Source organism: Elaeis guineensis, chromosome 15 (assembly GCF_000442705.2).
Source record: "Elaeis guineensis isolate ETL-2024a chromosome 15, EG11, whole genome shotgun sequence".
Lineage (NCBI taxonomy): Eukaryota > Viridiplantae > Streptophyta > Magnoliopsida > Arecales > Arecaceae > Elaeis > Elaeis guineensis.
Window position 1 is genome coordinate 71,372,865 of NC_026007.2, and position 5,970 is coordinate 71,378,834.

Consider the following 5,970-nt stretch of genomic DNA (forward strand, 5'->3'; position numbering starts at 1 on the left):
AAAATTTTTGATTTTGTATAAGACAACTGCATCTATTTTTTTATAGTAGCTGTATACATCTTTTATCCTTTTACATGGTAAAGAAGTAAATATGAGTTTTGATCCGGATCAAACTTTTTGTATGAAAAATTATATGAAAGTGGATAATATTCGTGGAGTAGAATGAATAGATCCTTTTGAATGAAATAAGCTATATGTTTATTTGCGACGTAAAATTTATTTGTTCATCGCTGTCACTGTTACCAGTGATATCAATAAATCTTTTGATGGAGTGTCTATCTTAAGCTGCATAAAAGAAATATCTTTTCATGCAGAAACTATATAATTAAGTAGTGCATTCTAGCATGGCTTCCACGATCTCAAAAGGTACCTTACTTTCTGCATCGATCGATGCTCAAATATATCTCAGTAGGAGTTCTAATCATGAGAAGATAAATAATACGAGCACTCATCTTTCTAGCAATACAAAGTATAAATATGAGTTTGTGCTTTAATTTATAACACAACTTGCACTACCCGCAGATCTATTTTGATTCTGGTTAATTGCTCTTTGATGCTTATATAATTCTTCTTGAATTTTTCAAGCTCTATCCTCACATGCAACATACGAACTTCTGGACCTCCAACTTCTTATCCCTATCCTATCCTCCAAATCTCAATCTTGATGAATTTCTCTTGCAAACTCAGAATCACCACGATATTCTCATACTCTGACTTCCAGAATAAGAACTCCAAGAAGAAGATGAGCTTTTTGGAGATTAAAAATCTCAAAGCTTATTGATCTTCCATAGTGTCCATTCTATTATTAAAACTGAAGAACTATTCTTATAATATTATGAGCGACGTAAATTAAATTTTTCATTGCAATTATATTTTTATATATTTTTTTAGAGAAAAAATTTTTTTAGAGTCAAAAATCATAAATTAACTATTTATATAATTTTTTGATTAATAAAAAATTAAATTTTTTGATAAAATTATTTCAAAAAAATTTTTTAGACCAAAATTTTTTAGATTAAAGAAAATTAATTTTTTTCATCACAAATATTTTTTAATGTCATTTTTTTTGTTAAATTTTTTAGATGGAAAAATTTTTTGATGAGAAAAATTTAAAATTAATTTTTTTATAAAATTATTATTGGGAAGATTTTTTTAGATTGAAAAAATTTGGGAGGGAAGATTTTTTTAAATTATTAGCGATGTAAATCAAATTTTCATCGCAAGTAGTCTTTAAATATTTTTAAATATTTTTTAAAAAAAATTATTTATGATGTAAATTTATTTTTTATCGATAACTATATTTTAAAAAAATATTATTTTAATTAATTTTTATGAAGAGAAAATTTGTTAATGGAAAAAAAAATTATTAACGATGAAAAATTTTTATTGGCAAAACCATTTTAAAAATAATTTTTTTATTTTTTTGAAGGCAAAATTGTTAGAGGGAATTTTTTTTGGGGGTATTTATTGGGATGGAAACCATATTTCCGTCGCTAATACCCTTATTAACAATACATATTTTTATTTCCATCGTTAATATTTATTTTATGAATTTTTTGAATGAAATTATTTTAGAAAAAAAAATTTTAGTGGAGAATTTTTGGGGGACTTATTGATGATGAAATTACTTTTCTGTCGTGAATAAGAGTATTAGCCACAAAATTTTCATCGCTAATAATTATTATTTATTATATGTCAAGTCGATGTCGCGTTCCTTCCGAGCTCTCCCCTCTTTCCCTCTTCCTCTCCCCCGCGAAACCCTCTCCCTCTCCCTCATCCTCTTTGAGCTTTCCCCTCCTCTTTTCCCACTAGTGACTGCATTTCCACCATCGCTGCCGTCTGTTGTTGTCCACCGTCATTGCCGTTGTCGTTGCCATGGCTTTCTCGCGCGCTGCCATTACTGTCCGCTAGAGGTAAAGCTTCCCTCTCTTTAATCATCGCTTTCCGCCCATCCTTTTTTTTTGGTTGATCAGGCCATCGGCAAGCGACATCCGGTGCCCCCACCAGTATGTGCTGGTGGCCGCCATAGCACAGAGCCACCGATGGGGGGGGGGGAGGGGGTCGGGGGTGGAGGGGGTTGCAGGGGTGGGGGTTGGTGGCCGAGGGCGACACGAGGGCCGGGGGTTTGGAGGGCAGAGGGGGTGGTAAGATGAGTGGAGGGGGTTGCAGGGGGCTGGGAGGCCAGAGGGTGAAGGGGTTTTCATGGGGTGGGGGTGGGTGGCCAAGGGCGTCATGGGGGCTTGGGGTGTCGTATGCCGGAGGGGGTGGCACGATGGGTGGAGGGGGTTGCAGGGGGCTAGGAGGCCAGAGGGTGGAGGGAGTTTTGTGGGGTGGGGGTGGGTGACCGGGGTGACATGGGGGTTGGGGGTCAGGGCGGAGGGGGTGGCACAACGGGTGGGGTGAGGTTGGTGGGTGGTGCCGGGAGGGGGATGGGTGTGGGTTAGCCGTTGATGGAGGAAGGTCGGTCGGGGGTGGGGAGGGAGGAAGGGAAGGGAGAAATGAGGGAGAAAAAAAGAAAAAAAAATTAATAAATATTGATCAAATATTTTATTATTTGATTAATAATAAATATTTTTTTTGTTATAATTTAGTATTATTTTTTATTTATTATAATTTAATACATATTTTTTATAATTTAATACATATAAAATTGTGATTATGATTTAATATTTAACTAGGATTAGCCCGAACCCTTTAGTGAATTTTTAATGCATATGAACTGTCCGATCTGGATCCGATTCAAATCCGGATCACGATTCGAATTAGATTGAGGTTGGGATCTAGATCGAAATTTCGATCCGAGTTAAGATTCAGATTGGGATCTGATCAGGATCCGAGTTAGGATCCGGATCACAGGGGGTTGGAGAGGGCGGTGATGCTGTGGGGGTGGGTCACGGGGGGTGCGTGACGACAGTGTGCCGTGGGAGTGGGGGTCGCAGTGGTCGAGTTCGGACGGTGTGGGGTGGGTGCGGCGGTGGTGCCGCGGGAGCGAGGTCGTGGGGGTCGAGTTCCGACTGTGCGAGGTGGGTGACGGTGCCGGTGCCACGGGAGCGGGGGTCGAGTCTGAGCGGTGCGGGGTGGGTGAGGGCATCAGTACCGTGGGAGCGGGGATCGCGGGGTCGGGTCGCGAGCGGCAGGGGGTGGGTAACGACGCCGGTGTCACGGGGGGGTTTGGCCGCAGGGGGTGGGTCAGGCGCCGGCGGATGATGTTTTGGAAAAAAGTAATTTTTAGAAAAAAAATATTTAGGATAAATATATTTAAGAAATAATTGTTAGCAAAAATGTTTAGAAAAAAAATATTTAGGAAAAAAAATATTTTTAGGTAAAAAATATTTTAAAAAAAAAATAAATTATTTATTATATATATAAAGTTTAAAACGTGGATTGGGTCGGGGGAGAGGGGAGAGGGGGTTAATCAATTTGAACCAAATCGGATCGGCTTTGGGCAGGGCCAAATGTCTGCCCGAGCCCAGCCTGATGGCCAAACAGACTTATTTTTTTTGCTAGAGCCCGACCTAAATGGTTTGGGACCGAGTTCGAAGTCCGATCTGATAGGCCTCTTGGCAGCTCGACCCACTTTCAGTCTATCTGCGAGACTACCTCCATGATGCTGCTTTTGGTGAATTTGGAAGATAAGGGAGAGGGAGCGAGGATATTTGACGCAGGATTGGTTTCATGTTATTATTTTTGCGTTCATATTATTTTGTATGCTCAACTAATTCATAGCTTATTTTATATTTATTGCATAAATTTTTAGTATTACTGCTCAAATTTATAAATTTTTTATTGTTCCACTTGCACAATACATATTACTTTTATTTATTACATTTAATTGTTTTGTATGTTGTTTTGTATGCTTTTGCTTATTATGAATATATATAAATAATATTCTTTTAGAAAACTACTAAATTTTTGATGAAAAAATACTATAACAAAATAGGTTATTAGCGATAAAAAATTTTCATCGCTAATAATCTATTTCTGTCGGTCATAGTTATTAGCAACGAAATTTTTGTCGTAACATTTGGTCACAATAATCACATCATTGATAATATTTTATGATAAAAAATATATTTTATTGCTAATAATGATTATTTACGATGAATAATTTTTATCATCTAAAAATTTTATTTTATCAAAAATAATTTTTGATGAAAAATTTAATCGTAAGAAAATATTTACAATGAAATTATAACATCATTATAAATAAAAAATTAATAGTGATGAAATTTTTTTCATAAATTATTAATTTAATTAATTTTTTTTTAAATAAATTTTTAAAAACTTTTAGTGATGAAAAATTTGCATCGTAAAACTTTTTTTTACAACAAAAATTTTTTGTCATTAATTATAATAATAAATTTTTTAAAAATAAAATTTAAATAATATTAGTGACATAAAACTTATGTCATAAATATGATAATTTTTAATAAAATTTCCATTGCTAATAATTATTTATGATGAATAAATTTTTATCGCTATTAATTATATATAAAATTTTAATATTTATATTTATTAAATAATTAATTATTATACTAAAAATATTTTGGCAATTAATGTTTCATCGAAAATAATTTCATCGTTAATATTTAAACATATATTTTTTAAAAATATTTATGATATATTTTAAATTTATATTTATAATATTTTTATAAATAAAAATAAAAAAATAAAATAAAAAATTATATAATAATCAATAATAAATTTATTATTTTATATATTAAATTAAATTATAAGAGGTTTGAAATAAAATAAAAAATACATGAAAAAGCCGTCAAGTGTCGAATTTGGAGAACAAGCTGGGGAAGGAGAGCGCTCGAAAGAGCTTGGACCGATCTACTGCTGCCTCATCAGCTGTATCGTCTGCTCCATCTGCATCATCCACATCATCATCTGGATTAGAACTATTGATACTCATGATGCGTGCAGCCAATTCTGAGCATCGCTGCTCAGCCTGTCGTCGATCACGGTAGCCTGCTGTCGATTCTCGACAGTCTGCTTTTGTACCTCCATAGTTTGAGCCGCACGCAGAATGGAATGTCAACTCTAAATGAGCATGAGGATGAGGGAGTAAGTGATCCCATATCCTAGACTCTTAATATAATAGGATTTTGTACCAAGCATCTGATCCTTAGATCTCATAATCTGTGGATGCGGTCGAGCCCCTTTGGGATAGACTGGATCTCATGTCTATCATACGGTCCTGAAAATTAAAGTTATAGCTATTTTAATTTGGTAATAAAATTAGACTGTGAATGAAAAAATAATTGAAAAACTTACAAAGAGCTCCTGGCTTCCCGTCATCCACTCCTCGACTGTCCTTGGGTGTTGGTAGATATCGATCCTACCAGGAAGCTCCCCACTCTCAGCATCTCTCTGCAATTTGAGAATAATTAATTAAAAAGTTTTTAAATAATTAAAAATATATATTAATTAAAAATTAAAAATTACCTACCATGTGCTCCATGTTACGAGCGAACGACCTCGAGGCCCACAATACGGTACGATCTGTCTCACCCGATTCGCAACGTTCTGGGCACATCTTCTTTGTAAGTTATCAATCAAATTAGTAGATAACAAATTTAATTTAAGAATAAATGATTCAATCATTAATTCTAAAAAAAAAAAGAAGTTTAGATGTGTAATTTGATATACTGGATACTCGTAATGCCGGTATATGATAGTCCATCATCCATATTGATACTGTCATAGGGCTGCTGCGCGCTGCTCCTTCCCACGATCCTGCACTATATGGTACCAATGCTGATGCATGTGATGGGATAATCCTTGAAATGCAACTATAAATGAGTATCACGGCTTGCCGCACATGATCCTCCTCAAATCAATGATGTTGATAATCTTGTCAACAATAAATATTAGAAGAATATATGCAATTAATATTCATAATATAATTTATTTTATCTGTAAGTGGTGAGAAATCTCTCTCTGAGCTGGTAGAATGTGATCCAA